This window comes from Panthera tigris, chromosome A2 (genome assembly GCF_018350195.1).
Source record: "Panthera tigris isolate Pti1 chromosome A2, P.tigris_Pti1_mat1.1, whole genome shotgun sequence".
NCBI lineage: Eukaryota > Metazoa > Chordata > Mammalia > Carnivora > Felidae > Panthera > Panthera tigris.
In genome coordinates this window covers 50,756,620-50,777,442 of record NC_056661.1, presented here as the reverse complement: position 1 = coordinate 50,777,442, position 20,823 = coordinate 50,756,620, and the positions used below count along the sequence as shown (strand labels likewise).

At 40.2% G+C, this 20,823-nt stretch overlaps 1 protein-coding gene across 13 annotated transcripts in view; it reads right to left on the bottom strand.

Moving 5' to 3' along the window:
- Positions 1-13,318, bottom strand: part of SETD5 (SET domain containing 5) — a 79,571-nt gene extending 66,253 nt beyond the window's left edge. For all 13 annotated transcript variants that reach the window (XM_042979462.1, XM_042979464.1, XM_042979465.1 and 10 more), the window contains exon 1: positions 13,127-13,318. The gene's annotated coding sequence lies outside the window, so the exon portion shown is untranslated. The remainder of the gene's footprint in view (positions 1-13,126) is intronic.
- Between the last annotated feature and the right edge of the window lie 7,505 nt (positions 13,319-20,823).

Genomic DNA, 20,823 nt, shown 5'->3' with positions numbered 1-20,823 from the left:
CTGCTATTTTATATATTACAAAACAAAAAGTAATCCCTGAAAAATCTGAATTGAATTGAAACAAATTAACTTCACTGTGTATCAAGTTGGTAGCATAACCACATAGAGAAGAGTTAATTCAAGAGACTATAAAACACTGTAATTTGACTATACACCCTTAGAGGATATAACCTAAGAGCACAAACTCACTTTCCAGTGATCATATTTTTCTGACATTCTAAAACTGTTGTGTGTGCAATGTGGGACAAAGCAAACAGTAATTGCACTAGTGTTAGTGGAAACTGGAATCTGGAGAATGAGGTAAAGATTAGGTTTACACAAAAAATTACATACTACTGAATTAAAAAAAAAGTTATCAAATATGAACAAGTGATATTTTTAAAAGAAACAAACAAACAAAAAAAAAAAAGGAAAGAAAAGAAACCAGTTTTCAGTTCTGTCCATTGAAAAAGTTCTAGGAACAAGGACCAACCCAAGAGCCATGAACACTCCTAGCACCCAGACTGTGTTCTCTAAGTACCATTTCCCACTGAAAGAAAACTGTGTGTTGTAGAAATTGGTAATTTCAAGTTTGGGGCAGGAAATGTACAAAATGATCTTGGAACATCTTGTCATACTAGAAAGCACGAAAAAAAAAAGCCAGGAAACAAGCGATAATGAGTAAAAAGGGCACAGAAGCCAACAGCCAAATGTGGGACAATTTGAATGTTAAAAATAACAACTGCAAGGGACTGAAACACATCAAACATATTTAAAATCATAAATATGCAATAATAACATTTCACTAATCACCTATGGAGCCTGCTAGGTTACCAACCCATTACATTTTGAAAACTGGTAAGGGAGAAAAAAACAAACACACACAGATCTTGCCTTTCCCATTCAAACTGTACCTTAGGTAACCAAATAAATGAGAGGGAGTATTACAGAAAATAAGTAAGTTAATGATAAAATATCACCACTTTGCAATCATAAAGGAAATAATGAATCTAGGCCCACTGTTCTTAATGTGCAGTCTGAGAACTCCTGAAGTCCCCAAGATTCTTTCAAGGGGTATGTGAGGTCTTTCTCTTTTCAACTACATTATCAGTGTTAGGCCAGATTTTCTCCAGTCTTCAACCAAAACAACTTATCACAACAAATTAAATGCAGAAGCAGCTGTGAGAAAGCAGCTGTCTTCTATTAAGTCAGACACTGTGAGATTTGCAAAAATGTAAAACAAGGCCACTTTTTAAAACCTTTGGAAATACAGTTACTCTTCACAAAAACCATGTCGTTTATGTTAGCACGATTTGTTACATTATTTTAAAATCAGCTGATAAATAATTTAAAAGTTTTGTTTTGGGGTGTCTGGGTGGCTCAGTTAAGCGTCCAACTCTTGATTTTGGCTCTGGTTATGATTTCACAGTTCCTGGGTTCAAGCCCCACATCAGGCTCTAGGCTGACAGCCTGCAACCTGCTTGGGATTTTCTCAATGCCCCCACCCCCTTCAAATAAAAACAAACAAACAAACGAACGAACACTAAAAAAATAAATTTTTTGTTTCAGTTTCTAATCTGGTAAATCTTGATACAATCCTTGAACTCTCTTTGGGGCTTTCACTTTTTACAAGTGTAAAGTTTAAGAATGGCTGATCTAGGGGTATCTGGGTAGCTCAGTCAGTTAAGCGTCCAACTTCGGGTCAGGTCATGATCTCACAGTTCATGAGTTCAAGCCCCACATCGGACTCACTGCTTTGAGGGTGGAGCCAGCTATGGACCCTCGGTCCTCCTCTCTCTGCCTCTCCCCTGCTTGCTCTCTCTGTCTCTCTCTCAAAAATAAACACTTAAAAATAAAATGAAATAAAAATATACCACACACACACACAAATAAAAAAGGGCTGTTTTAGGTGATGAATACCAACAGCTGCTTAACACCACAAAGACAGGTAGGTATTATGTAATTCTTAGTGGAAGCATACTATACTATTATAAAATATATTTGCAACCCACCTAATAACTCATTTACATGAAATATGGGCAGGAGAGGTCATCTAATAGAATATGTTAAATGACACCATGGAGGTGCAATCTCCAACATCCAAAGAGTAGGAACTCTACACAACGGTAAATTTAACAAGTATATTACATATAAGAGACACAGAATCTATAAACTAAGAAGATTCAACCGTACCTCAATCAAATGGAATGGTTTAAATAAAATCCAAAGGGAATCTATTTTTCTATTCCCTCTATTTTACTGTATTTGTAATTTCTATAACAAAAATCAACCATATCTGTATATATCGCCTCCCTTACCAACAACTAAAAGGAAAAGAAATAGATATTCCAAGAACTACCCATGTGGAAAGGGGCTCAGACAGGCCAACAGACAAATCCTAGCAGAGAGGAGAATCAGAGAGCTATATAAAAGAAAAGTGGGTTGCTTTGTAGTCAAGAAAAGTTCCATGATCCTCTGTAAGTAGGGTGAGCATATAATTTATGGTCCAAACTGGGACACTGTTGTTTTTCCTTTATTACTATTTTTTAAATCTTTATTTTTGAGAGAGACAGAGAAAGAGAGAGCGAGAGAACAAGTGGGGGAGATGCAGAGAGAGAAGGGGACAAAGGATACTAAGTAGCTCCATGCCCATAACAGTGAACTCACTGGAATTCAGGAACCACATGATCATGACCTGAGCTGAATTGAGATGCTCAACCAACCAGATGGTGGCTCAGGGCCACCCAGGAGCCCCTGAACTGGGACATTTTTGAGAGTGAAAGGGGTGCTATTACTAATTATGTGGTAGGCACAAACCAGGACTGTTCCTCTATTTATAAAACTTTTTTTTTTTTTTACTATTTTCACAAAAGATATTCAACTCAATCTTTTGAATAATGATTTTCCATAGAAACGCATTCCTAATATTATGAAGTTCAGAAAAACTAATGTATTCTATTAAAAAAAATGTTTTGTCTCTTGCCTAGCACATACTTTATTAAGGGGGATATGTCTGTGTCTCTTCTCGTTGCTCAGTGTGTTCTGCAAACTTCCAGTCATTCCTTTTCATACCAACTGTTCATGATAAACTATGAAGGGAAAGTTATACTTACTCAAGAGCCTTGCTTCTCTAAAAATAACATGTCTTCCCATGGGCCTCCACACATGGCCTAGTAAGACTCCTATTCAATTTATGAACGGATACTTTATTCCCAGCAACACTTCAAATCTTAGTGACCTAGGAGTTAAGTTAGGAAGTGTGAGGTAAAAACATCTGGGTCAGGTCAACCAGCTGAGGCTCCAAAGTAAGAGCCTTAGTATTGGCATTGTTACCTACTTGTTCTGTTCTAAGTAGTTTGCCTAAAGGAAGTTCAGAGCTCCATATATGATGCTAGTATAATTTTCTTTTGGGGATTTTTAGTAAATATCTGGTTTTAGTATTGCTTATATAACGAGTCACCAATAAAGTGACTACCTATTTAATCTGTGAATATTTTATGCCACTTCATAGGTTTTAAAATACTATGTAAACTTTTTCAATAAAAGTAGCCTAAATATGAAAATACAGAACAATGCGGAATGATTTTAGCCTCATCCTAAAATGAGACACATCCTACACCATGTCAACCTACCCTTATTTTGTTCTATTACTAGGCTATCACAATTAAGTTCTAATTGCCATAAATAAAACTAAATGTGTCTAGTAAGAACAAAAATCAATAAAAAGGGACTTCAAAAATTTTGGACTTGCTTCCACATTTTCCTCAAACCTGTTACTTTATTTTTAAAAAGTCATTCCATCTAATATTTTTCAGGCATAAAGACAATTTGTGTGGTTACACTAATTTGCACCACAGAATTTGAAAAAAAATTTACACATTCATACAAGAATCTCATGCTACATTCAGCATGCAATCAATCATATTGCCTCAAAAACACTATTCTTTGTTCTATTTTAGGAGGTTAAACTCTTTTGTCTTTAGAACTAAAATAAAGTTTTAAAAGTGACCTTTAGATTCTAACTCAAATGTTATCATAATAAACATTTATTTTAAAAAACAAGTGTTTTTTAAACATATCTATGTCTCTTTCCTTTCTGTCTGGTTTCTCTTATAAAACAAGTCAACTTTCAACAAGGCTACATTAATAAAGGAAAAGGTAACATAAATGCAGAGGCAATCTAAGTGCCAACAGGTCCTTCCACTTAAATAAAACCTTCCATGGATACAGAGAATGCCCAAACAGTTGCTTATTAACTGGAGATCATCCTCCTTCACAGAGATGTGAGAGTACAAATTGTATGTGTTGTGGCATGCACGGAGGTTGGCAGAAAGAAATAGAATTTTCCAACATAAGCCAAAGATCGGAACAGGACAGGAATAAAAAACCAAGGAGTCCAGAGGTGGAGAAGGGGTAACACATCACAACAACCTCATATAAAATGACAAACAATGGGTACAAATTTCAAACAATGAGATTCATATGCACGTACATTAAGATTAACATGTCAACATTATAAAATATGCTAAAATGATATTAGAACATCCTAGCCAGATCATAATCTCTAAGAGTTATGAAATAATCCTCTTACTATACTCAGTAGTACACACATTTATTAGATTACTGAGTTTTATTTGATTCTTCATATTCAAGGGGTGGGGGGGAGAAAATCTCAGTATCAGAACACAATAAAAATGATAAAAATCTCTTGTTTTGGGTGATGGTGTGGGAAAAAGGCGGCTTGAAGAATATAAATTATGCAGCTTGAAGAAAGAACTCCAAAGAATAAAAAATCTGTATTGCAAACAATTTCACTTCCACTAAGGTAGAGGGACAAACATATATAACAAGGTTTAAGTTTTTAACCTTTGTCATAAGTCTATGTTACATAAATAAGTAATTCCCAATAAAACTTCAAATATTATCCACAGAAGAGATTTCTCCTTTTCGTCAAGTTATTACTTTAGGTGGCATCTGGTGGTAATAATGATTGTGTGAACAGCCAATGAAAATTAAGTATGCTTAAAAACATTTTTTTTTTTTTTTTTTTTGGTAAGGCAAAGGATCTGAAATGAAATGGTTTATTAAGAAATAAAGTAGAAGATACTGAAGTTAGGAAATCTCTTTCACTACTGACTTTTAGGAAAAGGACAAATTAACTTTGCATTTCGATACATATAAGCAGGGGCATGTGGGTGCCTCAGTCAGTTAAGCGCCAGACTCTTGATTTAAGCTCAGGTCATGATCTCATGGTTTTGTGAGCGAGCCCCACATCCGGCTCTGGGTGCTGACCACTTGAAGCCTGCTTGGGATTCCCTGTCTCCTCTCTCTGCCCCTGCCCTGCTCACATTCTCTCTCTCTCTCAAAATAAATAAACTTTAAAAATTTCTTTAAAAACAAAATACATAGGGGCGCCTGGCTGGCTCAGTCGTTTGAGCATCTAACTTCAGCGCAGGTCATGATCTCGCGGTCTGTGAGCTCAAGCCCCGTGTCAGGCTCTGTGCTGACAGCTCAGAGCCTGGAGCCTGCTTCAGATTCGGTGTCTCCCTCTCTCTCTGCCCCTCCCCCACTCATGCTCTGTCTCTCTCTGTCTCAGAGATAAATAAACATTAAAAAAATTTAAAACAAAAACATAAAAACAAACCTAACCATAATAAAAAAAAATCTTAAGAGCCCACCCAGTTTTCCCCCTTTGTCCTAGTTTCTTTTTTGTTAGGGAGAGGCGCTGTAGGATAATAATAGCAGGAAATAAGGTGGAGCAGCTACATAGTCAAGATGAGGTACATTGCTGTTTCACCTCCATTCTTGTCTACTGCTGGCTAGGTCTCACTGAAAATCAGATTAGCTGTCTGGGTAACCAAGGCAGTTTTCAAAACCTCTGGAGTCAAAATTTGCCCCGTCCTGAACGTTTTAAGGTCCCTGGCAAGATTCAGGTAACAGTAGCAGATGAAGCCAAGATGAAGCAATTTCTAATTATTTGGAAAGAGTAGTATGTGTGTATATGCACACGTGTGTGAAAAGATGTTTACTCTAGTGCTAGCAATATGGCACCTGAGGAGAAAATGGTCTGAGTGGAGGCCAGTGTTTGAACTAGATGGCTTCTATTTTAGTCGCACAAATCTATAGAAATAATCCATGTGAGTGAATTACAAAGAGAAGAAATGACTACCCTAAATTTTTATAATACGTAAAACATAGCTTACTAAACTTCATATTAATGTTGCTACTTCACTAATAAAAAAACCTAAAGGAAATGATAGTCACTCAAATTTCCCTTTTCAGATCAAAATATTATATCATTACTGTAAAAACCCATTGCACATAAAAATATAAAATTAAGTTAACACTTTTTTTTTTTTTTTTACAGAGGAAAATGACACAAAACTTGGTCAGATTTGCTTAATATTAGAATGTGCACTAAAGGCCATTTTTTCTACTTATTCGATTAAGTTAAAATGTTTCTTCTGGGGCGCCTGGGTGGCGCAGTCGGTTAAGCGTCCGACTTCAGCCAGGTCACCATCTCGCGCGCGGTCCGTGAGTTCGAGCCCCGCGCTGGGCTCTGTGCTGACAGCTCGGAGCCTGGAGCCTGTTTCCGATTCTGTGTCTCCCTCTCTCTCTGCCCCTCCCCCGTTCATGCTCTGTCTCTCTCTGTCCCAAAAAATAAATTAAAAAAAAAAAGTTTCTTCTTTGCTAATAGCCACAAGGTCTAAAAACCATGAGCAAAAATTAGCTAGTTTAGTAATACTGCAAAACAGGTAGTATCTCAATTCAAGTTAACAGATGTACCCTTGGAAAACTGGGTTCCAACCAATTATTTCCAAAAATCAAATTCTCTTAAATTATATTAAGCATTTAAAAGAATCTCAGCATATACTCTTTATAAAAGAAGAATCCTTTTGTAATCCAAATAATTGCTTATCTAATTTGTATATGAATGCAATTCTTTAATATATATATATATTTTTAAAGAACTAGATGTATTGTTTGTTTGACATTTATTTTAAAAGTAACTAAAAATACTTCTCAGGATACTGACTGGTTTAATATTTTAATGAAAACTTCAAAGGGGCCCAAACTTTGAAATATTTCATTGTGATTTTGCTTAAAGGGCCAGATGACAGATTTCTTCCAACTCCGTGATTCATACTGATTTTAATAAGCTGAATGCAACCACCCCACATTGTGCTGGGAGCTGAGCACAAATGTATCAAACTAGGTTGTGCCTAACCTAAAAGAGGGTGGGTGGGGAGGAAGTAATCTCCAGGTAATATCTGGTTCTCCAGGAAGTAGGGATGAGACAAGTAGCCTTTCTTCAGTTTGCATTTTACATGATGGCAATCCAACACATGAAGGCTGGAGGGGCTCCATATTACTGATCTAAAAATGGAGCTAACAGGGGGACCTGGCTGGCTTAGTAGGTAGAACATGGGACTCCTGATCTCAGGGTTGTGAGTTCGAGTCCCATACAGGGTCAGGCGCTGGATGTAGAGATTACTTAAAAAAAAAAAAAAAAAATCTTAAATGAAATGAAATTGGAGCTAACACTATGCAACTATTTCACAAAGCACAACAAATTATTCTACCTATTGTGGCCTAATCCCAATCTAAATAAGGACAGTATGTGTACTGAAATAAAGAAGTTTCATACAGATAAAATATTCTTTTCCATTTCTTAATGAAAATTCTGCTGTCAGATGCTCTAGAACCAGTCTCCTCAGGAGGTGACTTGTATTTAGAAGGGTGGTGGGCATGGGATTTATTTTCTTTTAACGTACACAAAGCTTTAGTTTTTTAATTTTTCCTAGGAGGAGGGGATGAATCGCTACCTGATATTCAGGGATAAACTAAATTTGGGGTTAAGAGTATATAGTTGGCACAAATTCAATGCTCGAGTGGAAACTATAAATGATTTCTTTAACTGTATGCCAAACTGAATAATCTCCCCGGGAAAAGAACCTCCTCCTCCTCCTGCCTTTCCTACCTCCTGCCCCTCCCCCACCAACACTGCCTCCCCGCTGTGCAAAGAGCCCTTTGTCCTGCCCCGCACTTATCTAGCTGTTTGGCCATATTGACAGGCCAGCTAAAAGCATAATAAGGGAGTCAGTCTGACATAAGCAGCTGGCAATTTGAAACAAAAATCTTCCTTTTCTACTCAGACCAAATCCTGCTGCAGAAGTCTGAGGCTCCTCCCATGCTTCCATCTATTTTTCAAACAGAGCAGCAAGGAATACGGCATTTTCCCTCAATTACGTAGCACATCAAAAACTTGAACCCCCAGATAGAAACAAATTCTTACAAATTCCCATATCCACTGCTTATTTTATGATTCATAACATAGGCCAAGGTGTATCCCCTGCTCTGGGTGTACATAACTAACATAGGTAAGGAAATAATTCTTACTACTTCAATTTGCCATCAAAACTCTGAGAATTCTCAGACTACAAGGAAGACAGAAAAGCTCAGAAGAGAAAGCAGTCAGACCAAACCAACACTCATATACATAAGGCAAAACTGACTAATAAGCTTAGTGTTTAAAAATACAAAGATATTATTCCAATAAGCAGAAAATTCCTTTTTTCCTGTATTTATACCAAATATACTTAATGTGACCCTTACATCTTTCCCTGCGGTATTCAACAAACAAAATCAATATGATGGAAAAACTGAGTGAGACAGGATAGGATTACAAATTCCTTGTTCAGTGAAGGCTCCTATACAGTAGGCTGAGATTTAGCGTCATTGTTTCTTTATTATCTCTCATGGTTTCCTTTATAAAGTGTTAAAAGCATTTTCTAAGGTGATGCTTTCTAACAGCAACCCCCCAACACACACACACCATTCCTGGGTAACATTTATAGAACTGAATATAAAATAGGACACTTTTCATAAGACTAAATGACTTAACAAAATATGTATTGATAACTGAAAGAAATGGTATTCCATCTTTCATCAATTTCTCTGAACCTTCACCAGAAGAGAAATCAATCACTGAAGCAAGTGAAAGGTTAAAAATGTCATTTCACTACATATTTTGGAATTTTTCACAGTAAGGAATGGTAACAATCCTTGTCTATCACAGATGCATTACACTTACTTTCTACGGAGTGCCTCTGAAAAGATGTTTTTAACCAAATTACAAATAACCACCAGCTGTATTACTAAATATACATTATCTCACAGATTTTACAGAGTTCAGAGTAAGTTTTGTTTGTCATAAAGAAAATATTCCTATCAAGAAGTTTTAGTTTCCAACACCTGAAACAATTTTTATAAATCAAATTCACTACTAGGCCTTCTAGTTTCAAATTAAATTGACAAATCACCAGAGCTGAACCAGAAGTTAGAAGAAAATTTTATTCTAGATCATTATCCAATTTTCAATAATAAGATGCATCCAATTTACGACTTGTTAACTACTGTCTCGTTTCATAAGTTATTTCAATACAAAGAGGATAAAGTGAAAGTGGTTGTCTACATATCTCCATTTTGCACTATATTATTTTCCCATCGAAAATAAAAAAATGAAATGGCAACTCTCCCCCAGAAAGGCCAGAATAAGTTCAGAAAGGATGTAAGATCCCAGACACAAAAGAGTAGAAGATATAAAAATTCTCAAGCATACTGGTTAAATAAATCCTATGAAAAGGGTTTCTATGATCTTTCAGAAAATGATTACATCAAGACCACAAAGGGTTCTAAACAATAGGATATACAACTGAAAAAGCAATTATTTTACAAGGTAACTTTCATACTATGTAAACTAAAAGACATATTTATATCTAAGCTATGTTAAACAACCAGTATAAGTGAAACCATCTTTATTTGATATGGGATCTTTTATATGTGATACTAATAAAAATAGAACCACCTAAAATATTATTCATTAAGGTTCTGTTTCATTAGTCTGTTTGTATCATTGAGAGACGACAATGCAAGCCACATTTGTGAATGACAAAATTCATTTCCATTCTTTTTAATTCCCTGCCACAAATGCCAGAATCATATTACACATTATAGATGACTGTGGGATTTAAGTACATGAACACGAGACTGAAAATATGAAAATTCTAAGGGAAAAAAAAATAGGAGGCAAGAGTCTTGGGGGTGTGGGGGAAGAAAACACATGGGTATCTGTTAAATACTGTATGAGTGGTGGTATATCTGAGTGATGGTTCTCCTTCAAGTACTTCCATACTCAACAAACTGTTCTGCCTAATCAGAGATCTGCCTAATGTGCAGGAGCTGTGGAGGGAGAGACCACATAAGGGGGCTCAGAGGCTATCTTCTCAGGTATCCTGTACTCTAGACTTACTCGATTTCTAAATATTCCTTCTGGTACATCCTTTATTTCAGATGGATCATGGCCAAACAAACATCCTTGTGATCTTAGAAGACTATATCCAACATATATATAATGAATCAATATTTTAGGTCAAACGCCAAAGAAATAATCTAATCTGGAGAAGTCTATACCAATACAGAAATTAAGAAAATACTTCTGAAATTTATATTTAGAAATCATTCCAAAAAGAGTAGTTCTTCTTAGAGTTTACAATTCCAAATGTAGTAATATGTTTAGCAAAACATCTATTTAATGAGGTAAATGTGGCCTAACAACTTGAGGGAAGGAAGGAAACACACAAACAATAAAATGTCAAAATTCAGTAATTAAAGAGATGGAGGAAACATGTCAGTTGCAGAAAAAAGAACTGATTTTTCCCATTCTGGTTCTCAGAAAGATCCTTAAATTCTTATTAACTTTGGTTATAAAGGAATTCAAAAATTAAAACTAATGGAACTTTCAGACCTATGCAAGCACAAATCCCCAGATGAACACCAAAAATCTGACAAACAACAACAACAACAAAAAACCCCCACAAAAAACAAAAATAAGAAGGATCTTTAACTATGATCCAGTTTCCAGATGCTGATATCCATAAATGGGTAAAAGGTTATGAATTGCTCTCATCTCCCCACCAATAAAATGCAAACCAGCTCAGCAGTGAAAATTCCCAGGAAAGCAAGGTTTCTTCTTAGTCCTGAAGCAGCCATCGCCTAAGTGCAGCTCCCTGCAGCCAACAGCATTAATGGACGCTGCACTGCTGTCCTTCCCTGGAGACAGCAGCCAGCACTACTCAAGCTTCTCACGTAGCAACCAGAGCTCCAGAGCCAGCAGCTGCTGCTGCCTTGTATACTCACCCCTGTGATCCAACCCAAAGGAACAACCTTCTCCTCACCCCACCCCCACTCCTTACACACTCTTTTTTCTTTTTTTTGGACCAGTGCTCCATGCCAGAAGGGCTGGAATTATGCTTTTAGAAACAAACAGTCCTAAAGTCACCCTTTTAAACTAAGACCTTTTTATTTAAAAAAATCAAAATTTACCAAATAAATTCTAAATATCTATTTTTAAATTAAGCCAGCAATCTAGGAATGAAGATTAACTTTTCATCTTTAAAAGGTCAATTTTCACTCTTTATAGTCAAATTTAAATTTGCAGCTAGAGGTAGAGCCTTGTGTCTTGTACTATCGAAGGGCATAATTCATTTTTCTATACATAATGACAGAGTAACCCTTAAAGACTCTAATCCCATAACGGGCCAGAATTTTGGGCTACAGAAGAAAACTAATGATCCTCTTGAGAAAACTGGAAGAAATCCAATATAAAAAAAATTGTCCTGTGTCTTCCAAGAAGCCCAGAAACCTCTGGTTATGTGAATATTGCTTTAGTCCTAGCTCAGATTCCACACATCTAAAATTACCACTTACAACTTTTCTCTGAGTGACCTAAAAACATCAATAACATAAAATTAACCACCAAGAAATTTTCCCAAATTGGAGATACACATTCTCCTGAAAAATCTCTCAACACTCAAGTGGATCCTCCCAAATCAAAAGTATAGCCTTGCAACATCTGCCCAACAAAATAATGTAAATATGACCTTGATCACAAATATGTCATTTAAAAGCAACTTGCCTAGTCAAGTTATAAAGGAAATTAGCAGAGAACCTGGGGATTCTTTCAGCACCATGACCACGGGGTAAATTGGAGAAATGAACTAAAGTACAGACAAAGCCCAATGGAACCCTGAGCTCTGGGTAAGAAATGAGTTACTGGTGAACACATTGCACAAGTAACATGAGAAAGCAGAAAACGCAGGTCATACACGCACCCCTGACCCAGACCAGCAGAGCTGGCTGCAGCATCAGTATCCAAGGGAAAGACCAGTTATTCCTAAGAAGTGAGACGAGCAAAGGCGCCCTATAGAATAAATTAGCATAGAAGGGGCTTTCCCAACAGTTCAACTTTCCCTCTCATGCAATTCACCTACTTAAAAAACCAGGGCTTTTTCTCACCACCATTCACCTCACATCACTGGCTTCCACGCAGAGGTAAAGGGAATTCATAAAGGGGAATTTTTCTGCTTTTCAAGACGTTCTCAAATGATCGCTCTCCACGCCCAAGGCAGGAAAAACGACACAATCTGGCTCAACTCCAAGCCTGAACCCTACAAATTCAACGAGGCTATCTCAGATACTGGGGCATACGCCACTGAGAGCCCAAGAATGTGAAGTGGGGGTGGCGAAGGTAACGTCTTTAGTGTGGGAAAAGAAGCAATCATCTGAGATGGGGACACGAGAACGATAGTGAAGGCGTCCAGGAACATTACGGAGGGGGGGGATTAAGGCTCCCCCTCCCCCAGAGATCAGAGTTGTCACAAGGCCGCGCGAAAGGGGGTGGGGGCGGGGGTTAGGGGAGAGAGAAAAAAAAGTATGCCTGTGCATTTTTAGAAGAGGGCAGGGAGAGGCCTATCCTTAAGTAAAAGGTAAACGTGGAGTAGGCAGTTCCCAGGAAAAGGGGTGAAGAGGCGTGGGGGAGGGGAAGCGTCCTGACCCAGGAAAGGCACGAAAAGGGTAGTGGGGTCGACTAGATTACGGAGGGGGACTCTACCTCTGAGAAAGAAGGGTGCAACGGTGTGTGTGGGGCGGCGAGAGGGATGAGAAGGGGCAGCATCCTCCTACTAAGAGCCTGGGGAGGGCCAGGCCCACGTCCCGAGAGCGAGCGCGGGGAGACGGAGGAGGTGACCCTTCCCTCCCCCAGGGCCCGGTCGTGAGGGTAGGTCTCTCTTTTCTGTCGGACCCTTACCTTGTCCCAGGCGCTGCCGGGGCCTGGGCCCGGGCTGCGGCGCACAGCACTCCCGGGAGGCAGCAGGACTCGAGTTAGGCCCAACGCGGCGCCACGGCGTTTCCTGGCCGGGAATGGCCCGTGCCCGTGAAGTGGGGGTGGGGGGCAGAAAGGCGGAGCGAGCCAAAGGCGGGGAGGGGGAAGGGCCAGGGAAGGAGGGGGGGCCGGCACTACAGTGTTGGCGGACTGGCGGGACTGGGGCTGCGTGAGTCTCTCAGCGCAGGCGGGCGGCGGCCGCCCCTCCCCCGGCGGCGGCGGCGGCGGCGGCGGCAGCTCACTCAGCCCGCTGCCCGAGCGGAAACGCCACTGACCGCACGGGGATTCCCAGCGCCGGCGCCAGGGGCACCCGGGACACGCCCCCTCCCGCCGCGCCATTGGCCTCTCCGCCCACCGCCCCGCATCCATTGGCCAGCTCGCCGCCAATCAGCGGAAGCCGCCGGGGCCGCCTAGAGAAGAGGCTGTGCTCTGGGGCTCCGGCTCCTCAGAGAGCCTCGGCTAGGTAGGGGAGCGGGACTCTGGTGGGAGGGGGGGGGTCCGGTGGATTGGGGGAGATGGGTGGTTGAGGCGGTCTGGCCGATAGATGGGGTTTGCCTTCCCCCTCGGGAAGTCGGGAATATAACGTTTGTTAAGCTGGAAGGGAAAGAGGTGGTCAGAGGCAGGCAGGAGTGCGGCCCGCCCTGCGGCAACCGGAGGGGGAGGGAGAAGAGCGGAAAAGGCTCGAATCCGGATGGAGCCATTGCTCCTGCAGAGGGAGGAGCGCTTCCGGCTCACCTCTTGTCACTGATTGGCCGCTTTTCCTCCCGCCGTGTGCGAAAACACAAATGGCGTGTTTTGGTTGGAGTAAAGCGCCTGTCAGTTACAGCCTCGAGAGTGCGCAGCCGCTTGGGGACTCTCGCGTTGCTCCCTGGGTGGGATGGGTAGGTAGTTGGGGTGGGGAGAGGGCTGGAGGAGCGGGCGCGGTCGACCTCCCGCGGTGGGGGGTGGGGGGGGGTGTCAGGGAAAGTGCCTCCCGCGCGGGCGTCTGGCCACCCGCCCCTTCCTTGGAAGGAGTCGGTTTACCCGCCGCCTGCTAGGCTTCGGCGTCTGATTGGTTACTGAAGCCCCGGGAACGGCCCCTTGCCATTGGCTCGGGTCCCAAATGAGCGAAACCACTAAGCGGTTCGGTAGGGGTGGCGGGGAGGAGGTCGTTGGTACGGTCCTTCCCAAGGCCCAGCGCCGCAGTGTCTGGCCCTGCGCCCCTGCGCAACGTGGCAGGAAGCGCGCGCTGGAGGCGGAGGCGGGCTGCTGGGTTGAGGCTTCTGGGTGGCGGCGACGGCGGCTCCGCCCCGGGCGCCCGCCACCTTAAGGACGAGACAAGCCGGATCTGCTCTCGGACTCGCGGGGGTGGGGGAAAGGAGCGGGGGTCAGTCTTGCTGGTTTGTGGGAGGGAGGTGCGTGTTCTCCAAAAATCGGCGCGAGCTGCAATCCTGAGGGATCTGCAGTGGAGGAGGCGGAGTGAAGGCCGCACCCTTCTCGGTAGGGGGAGGGGAGTGCTGCAATACCTTTATGGGAGTTCTTTGCTGCCTCCTGTCTCCTAAGGACCGCCCTGGGCCTAGAAGAATCCCTCCCTCCCCCGCGATCTCGTCATAGCCTCCATGTCAAGTCGCTGCTTCTCGATTGTGGGCGGGACTCTTGCCCAGGCTTAACCTGGTGCCTGGGCGTTGTCCTGCAGGGAGATTGAGCAGGTGTAAGATTTCTCTCTTCCCACAGACTTGAGTTTGTGTCACAAAGTAATTATAATAGGGGTGGAGGAGGGAAATGGGAGTCCAGGCGTTCACCTTGGGCTGATTTTATGCAGCAAAACTGCGTGTTATTACAACTTCAAGATCCTTTTTGTAGTATTTTTCCTGTAGATAAAAGGAAATAGATTAAAGGCATGACTATCAGAGGTTTTTACCCCCTTTGAAGACCTTGCTTACACCACCGAAATAGAGCATTTCAGATTAAATAGTAATCTTAAATATTTAAGACCCCTTCCCTTGCATCCCTAGGGTTAAGGATTTTAGCAATTCACACTCCTACTTTGAGACTATTTTGTATTTGTTGTACTTGCTCTTTCAGCCCCCAGACATAACATTGGCTTTCTCCTGTCCTGTTTTTTGCAGCCAGGTGAGTTGTGAAACCAGACAGATTGGATGTACCACCAATTAAGGCTACACAGTTTGAGCAGAGGCCTCACCCTTACTCAGCAAATCATTTATTCCTCCTTTATGGATTTTCTGGAATGTTTACCTTGTTTTACATTTTATCTTTGTCCTCAACTAGGATTCTATTCCTTGATCCTCTTCACAGTCCAGATGACCTTGAGTACTGCCTTACTGAGAATTGGATATGAGGTTCAGCAATATCTCCCTTTTACCTCCTTTGAATGTCTCTTAATCCATCTTTATTTATTTTCTCATCAGTTAGTAACTGGGCTTGATTGCCTTAATGTTGATAGCTTCCAAACTGGTGTCTCTGCCTCCTGGTAGCATCTTCTGTGTTGTTGGGACAGTTGTCCTAACATAGAGGTAGAGCCAATAATGACTGATGCAACTCTTAACTGGCTTCTAACTACTCACAGGATGAATTCTGAATTCATCAACATGAAGGCGATGTACAAGGTCCCTCAATTGGCTTTTCTCAACAACTTTTTCATTTGCTACAGTTTTCTACATAGACCTCTCGAGTCATTCTGGACTGATCGTTTACCCAAATCATAGTGACGTTGTCATACCTCTTTGTAGGCTGGTTCCTTCTGGAACAGTGCCCTCGGCGCTCCTTTTCAAATACCCTCTCCCCTATGATCTTGACTTCTGTGATCTATCATCCTATAAGCCAAACACCTCTAAAGAAAGGTTAGCAGTGCTTTCTCCTGATCTCAGCAGGTTGAATCAGCATTTCTCAGGTTGTTATTGCTTGTTTAAATTCTCTTAACTATTCAGAGCTTCTTGAGGGCACAGGTTCTTGTTGAGTCTTGTACCACTAAGCTGCTAGAATGTGCCTTGATGCCTTGCCAATCCTAAGAAAAATGGAATGGGTGACATGTAGATGTCTTTATAAGGTTTGATAGGTTATTGATCTCTGAATAGTTTTGTAAGCTTGTGCTCTAGATTAGTACTGTCCAATAGAATCTGCAGGGATGGGAATGTTCTGCCTTTTTGCCAACCAATGTAGTAGCCATTAACCCTATATTACTGTTGCACTGGAAATGTGGCTAGTGTGACTAAAGAACTGAATTTTCAACTTTATGTAATTTAAATTGCCACAGTATAAATTGTAGCTGTAGCCACAAACTTGTGTTGTGGGTTGCTGAATACTTAATGTGAATGTTGATAACTTTCTCTTCATGCTGAGCACTAAGGAAGCAAAAGTTGGCCTATTTAGTTTATTTTTATCTTCCCTGCTTGTTTTACCTTTATCTGTATACTTTAGCTGTACTTAGCTGAGAGCCAAATTCAACAAGCCGTTACTTTAAACCTGCCTTGGACAACAGTATGTTGAGAAAGCAAAGCAGGCGTTGACTAGTTTGGATTTCAAAAACCAATGCGTAATGAATTTTAGGAAAGTGGGATTTCATTAAACCATAATAGTGACAGAAGTTTAGCTAGGAATAGGGACTATATCTGATGCCAATGAAACCAGGCCTAAATTTCAGTCCTATAAGGTTTCGTTTTTGGAGAAACTTCATCAGAGGAGGCCAGGGCCTAAGTGTCATATGCCTGTCATATGGAAGTTTCATCCTGATAAAGTGTAAATTAATAGATATATCCTAACACCAAAATATTTGATTTATCTGCTAATATAACATGTTGTAAATGACAATTTTTTTACTTAAAATGTCTTACACTTATAAGACCCTTAGGATGGGAATCTTAAAACCGGTCAGTGCACACCAGTTACTGTTTACTGCAGACTTCCAGTCCCATACCCAAAGATTCTGAATCCAGTTAAGGCAGAGGGGTGGGAGGCACTGGAATTCCGTATCAAGTTCCTTATTTGCTTCTGATATTGGGGACTCAGGGACCACACTGGATATACAGCCCCTGGGCTATAGTACACCTATATATCTGACAAAAATGGTTACAGTTTCAGAGAGACCTCTAATATTTTGTGTGTTCTTTACTTTGTAATTTTTTCCCTCAACTTTTTTTTTTTCCCTTTCAAAAAACTGAATGAATGGAAAAACATGTTGAGACAATGAGTACTGATGTTTAATAAATTTTGGAAACCTGCAGGTCAGATTGTTTTTTTTTGTAAAACAGATACTAAATATTCCAAATACATTTTTAAAAAACCATAGTATTGCCTTTCTTGTCTGTTTTCCCAATAAATGCATTCCTCAGGGACTTATTTTTGATTCCCCAATGCCTGGACACAGAGCTGGGTACTTAATAAATGTTGGTTTTATTAATTTATATGTGAAATTGGTTTTCAAATAATAGCAAAGTCTACAAAACACAGACACATGTCTCCTTTTATGGAGAAATTTTAGGGTCATACTTAACCCAAGTCTCATTCTATTTATAGAAGAGACTACTGCATCATGGTCTCTGAATGCATCTGTCCACTGTTGAGCTCTTCCTTGGGTTTCCTGTATAAACCATTGCACTTATCCTCTTCCTGTGCTTCACTTCCTTTGGCTTTATTTTTTAATAAACCAGCTATCTATCTCCTTTTGTAATAGAGCCATGTTCTGTGTTTGTTTTTTGTTTTTGTTTTTTTACAGAGCATGTGAGCAGGAGAGAGGGGCAGAGGAAGAGAGAGAATCTTAGGCTCCACTTTCAGCACAAAGCCTGATGCAGTGCTTGGGGCTTTATCCCACAACCCTGGGATCACCACCTGAGCCAAAATCAAGAGTTGGATGCTCAACTGACTGAGCCACCCTATATGACCCCAAGCCATATTGTTTCTTATGCTTCTAGGACAAAAGTATATTGAACACTTCTTACTTTGAGAAAGTTGAAGGTTTTGTAAAGGCTTTTTACATTTTTTTAGATTGGCAAAATTTGAGCCACATAATGTTCCTGCCATGTATTTTTTATGCAAAGAGGTTTGGTATCATTATGCTTTGCAACTGTTAATCCAGAATTTGATAGGGATCAGCATCACAAGGATAAGACTACTTTGACTATTTTTAGGCCAATCTTATGTAGAGCACTTTGGCAGGCTGGGAATTTTTTGTTATTTTACCTACTGGCTTACTACTATATGCTGGAGGACATATTTCAGAAGACTTTTTTTTCCTTATCCATGACTCCCCATTCTTGATGGAGTGGGTAAGAAACTGGATTATTAGAGAGCTGTTAGTAGCATGGAATTAAACATTGAGGTTTATTTTATCCAAGCCAGGGTTGAACCTGAGTATCCTGATATCATGGTATATACCTTCTTGGTGATTACAGAGGCTATTTCTGCCTCTTTGATTGCATCTCATAGTCATGATTACATTTAATAATCTTGCTTTCCAGGTTTTTGCCTTGAGTTCACAGTTAACACCGATTTTTACCAATTTGCCCTGGCACTTAGTCATCCTATTTTTTAGTTTTTGTGTTTTTTTTAAACATGTTTAATATTGGATCTTCCTGTTGACAGCAATAACATATTTTCAGATTATGTTTATAGAATTGATTATTTTACTAGCCAACTAACCTAACCCCACCTCTAGGGTATGGATTCTGGTCAAGTCAGTCAACATTCTTCATAACCTTTCCTCTTTTTCCTGACCTTTGGTTAAAAATCTCTTCCCAAACTATTTACTATAATAAATAATGACAACATGGTTCTAGTGCCTGCTATAGGCAAAGGCTAACGTAAATAGTTGGGTTAGAAGAAATGAATAATCATGGAATGCCACTTCTGTAACACATAGTGTGCTAAACTGCCAGTGTAGTTAGTGTGGTCCTCATACATAAAACCCCATCTTCCAGAGTAGAAAACTAGAACTCCTTGAGGTTGAAAAACCTTAATCTGTTAAGGGCCAGGGATTCTAGATTCAAACTGGTCTGATTTGCTTAGTCAGTATTCCTTATCGGTGTATGGTACTACCTTTCTCTATTGGAAACAGTCTTTTAGGAAATTAATCTGACTACAGGATACCAGATGGGTTCCAGGGATGGAGAAATTTGAAGTTCTTTTACAGTAGTTCAGACATGAGGTATGGGGTGATTTGGTGTAGAGTGATGGCAGTCAAAATGGAAAGAAGCGAAAGGACTCAATAACTGACCATGTCAATTGCTGAGAACTGTCTCAGCACACTTCTTAAGGAAGCCTACCTTGGTGCCCTCAGCTCTGCTACATTGGGTCTCTCACTTGAATGTTGTCACAGCACTTCTGACCATTATAATTAAGTTACTAATTGTGTGATTCAAGTTTTCCCCCACCTTTTTAGATTGCTCCTTGAGGACAGGACAGTGCTTTTTTCTGGCTGTGTCCTTGTTGCGTAAAGAGGCCTTCAGGGTCAAAACTTTCCTAATACTGAGATGATGTTATTTACCTTTTCAGCTCATTCTCACAAGTGTGCAGGGGTTATACAATGTGTGATGACCTCACTGATACTAATCAAAGGGTGCTGTATATATTGAATTATCTAGAATTTCTTAAGGCGGTGTATTTAGGGTGTGAATATTTACATTTCTAGAAATTAGTTTTTAGGTTATACCTTCTACAATCCCAGCAACCCCCAGTATTGTGCAATTGTTATTTTGAAATCCTGTAATTTTCGTTTTGCCTAAGCATAAATGTAAGTACTTTCTGTTGCTGCAATGTTTTAAATATTTCCTTAAAACTTCTAAATTTTTAAATCTAAATACAACTTTTTAAGAGTAACTTTATTCTAAAACTAATTATATGTATATATATTATTATTATTTTTTTTTTTTTGAGAGAGAGCACGTGTGCAAGTGTGGGAGTGTCACAGAGGGAAAGAGAATCCCAAGCAGGCTCCACACTGTCAGCACAGAGCCCTACATGAACTGCAAGATGATGACCTGAGCCAAGATCAAGAGTCAGACGCTTAACCGACTGAGTCACTCAGGCACCCCTGTATTTTTTAAAGAATGGGTCACTGGGTTTAAAAAATTGTAAGACTACTTGTTCAACCCACACCATCTATGTCTAAAAATGGAAAAAAGATTAAACAGTAATATATTGCACAGTTCTCATAGGAAGAATCAACTGCAAAGAAACTAAGAAAAAGTGACAGAAATATCTTAAAGGATGAGTTACTATATTACATGGGCTGGAGAAACATTGCACAATAGCTGAGAAACTTTACAAAGAGCCATATACACAGTTGACATTCCTGATTGTCTGCTGGTTGAAAAGTAAAAATCACGGCAGTGCCATTTTTTTCAACAGTACATGGTCATGTTAAACACTGTGTTGCAGACTTGAAGTCTGGGTTAATACCTCGCCTGTAGAAGTATATTTAAGCCTGAGAAACATGGCTGGGCTTGTTATTTTGCATGTATTTGTCTTGCATTAGCTAGTCAGAGACTATTCTGTCAAAGCTTGCAACAAACCCAACATGTCCTGAACCAGCTGAAGTGTTGAGTAATTTAATTATTTTATTTTATTTAGTAATCTCTACACCAGTGTGGGGCTTGAGCTCACAAACCCTGAGATGAAAATTTGTATCC